The sequence below is a fragment of the Cydia fagiglandana genome, chromosome 8 (assembly GCF_963556715.1).
Source record: "Cydia fagiglandana chromosome 8, ilCydFagi1.1, whole genome shotgun sequence".
NCBI classification, from domain to species: domain Eukaryota; kingdom Metazoa; phylum Arthropoda; class Insecta; order Lepidoptera; family Tortricidae; genus Cydia; species Cydia fagiglandana.
The window spans coordinates 4,573,497-4,574,463 of record NC_085939.1 but is presented as its reverse complement, the minus strand read 5'-3'; positions in this window follow the sequence as shown (position 1 = coordinate 4,574,463).

Sequence of the window (967 nt, the reverse complement as noted above, 5' to 3'; positions counted from 1 at the left end):
TCGACTAGATACAAATTCCTTTACAGTCGACAACGCCTTAGGTTACAAAAATAATTCTCCACAATATGACCATTCAATACACAATATAACAACGGTTGGAAAACTTTAGAGGTTTATTTTACTATGTTACCATTATAATAGTTATGCTTTTTTGGATCACTTCCACTAATTTTATAAAAAAAAAAAACATGGATAGTGAAATAAAGATGACGCGATGATGTTTAAGGGCCGGTGCAAACTGCAACTTGTATGGGAACTACAAATTGCAGTCGTGTTGCAATCCGTCTGTATCGGCTCTTATATACAGGGGCGTAGCTAGAGGATATGGCGCCCGGGGCAGACACCAAATTTGCACCAGACTACACTCCACTACACTACACTACACATGCGCGTTGCCGACCGTTTTAAAACGTATAAACTTCTTTTTTGGAGATCTCTATTCATAGGTACGCGGTTTTGGACTGATTTGAAGGACCCAAGGTGGCATCCAGGTGCTCCTGTCCAAAGGTGACAGCAGTACTCAATATATGGGATCAGTCTACCCCAGAGTAAAGTATGGCGGTGGCCTCCCTTTATTGAGCACACCGAGTTTTTTTTGATACGAGCGCAGCCTACCCAGCAAGGTGGCTACGAAATTATTGGACGTCACTGATGGAGATGTCAACACCGATCGAGGCTCCCAATTAGGGTTTGCACGACGGATCTGAAATGTATGAGAAGATCCGTGGATCCGGATCCAGATCCGGATAATTTCATACATTTCGGATCCGGATTGCAAACCTTACTCCCAATACTCCCTGACATGGGAAGGGTTGTGCCTTGAAAAATGAGGTTTTCTTAGCGGTAAACGCGCAAATTTGAGTCATGGTAGGATTGAATCGGATTAAATTGTCCTGATCCCACACCGAAACTCTGGATAGAATGCCTCGATACCTGACACAGTTATTTCTACTATTATTTTATGGGG